Here is a 1,030-nt window from a genome sequence, read left to right on the forward strand (position 1 = left end):
GTGTGTGTGTGTGTGTGTGTGTGTGTGTGTGTGTGTGTGTGTGTGTGTGTGCTCGTGCATGTGCATGCTCTTCCCTCTCCTATAACCCCCCCCCTCCTCCAATTCCCGTAGTTCCAGTGCACACCCAACATCCCAGTAATTGCTTTCGCCCTAGGATTTGATTACCATTTCTTGGTTCATTTAATTACCGAGGTAAAATCTATAGTTCCTCCCCTACCCTTTATTGTCTATGGTGACGATTCTTTGTCTGCGAGCTCCCCCCCCCCTCTCCAAACACAATTTAGATCACTTTGGGTGTAGATTTCCGACATTTCAAGTCGAGCCCTGACTCATCGATATGTATTCTAATTTTATAATCTATGACTTAGATAATGTCCTAATAATTATGGAACTTACGTCTCAGTAAATAATGTTACAAGACATACATCAATGACAAATACTTTCTAATACTGATCATCATTCATCACTTCTCGTTTCTTGACAGTCTTGATATAAACGCTCCACTGGTCCTGTCGTCCTTCCGCCGGGTCCTCCAGAATCGTTTGATGAAAGAAAAAAAGAAACTCTCACACACCAATGAATTTTCTTTTAGTAAGTACATAAAGAATATGTTGTATAATTTCTTAATAAGTCAGTGAGTAGAAATGCAAGAAATATTATTTCAAAGACAAGTACCTTCTCAGGCTGCCCATCATTGATCACTTCGTATTTGCTGTCTCCCAGTCACATGGGTGATTCTACAGGCTGTCCTGTCCTACTGGTGGTATCAGAACACCTACCACTGGATGGTCAAAGGCCAGCTGGCAGTGTTTGTTTGATCCACTGAGTATACATTTTACAACACCACTGATACAATTCTGACAGTGCAACACCAACACACTGCAAAGAACAATCCAGTATACAAAAGTCACTTCAACACTCAAGCTGAAAATCAGCAAACAGCTCTACCCAGCCAGTTCTACTCCTGCCTCCCCCTTCCCCCTGAAAAGACTCCATCTACCCCTGCCGCCCCCCACCAAAAAAAAAAAAT

The sequence above is a fragment of the Aplysia californica genome, unplaced genomic scaffold (genome assembly GCF_000002075.1).
Source record: "Aplysia californica isolate F4 #8 unplaced genomic scaffold, AplCal3.0 scaffold01392, whole genome shotgun sequence".
NCBI classification, from domain to species: Eukaryota; Metazoa; Mollusca; class Gastropoda; order Aplysiida; family Aplysiidae; genus Aplysia; species Aplysia californica.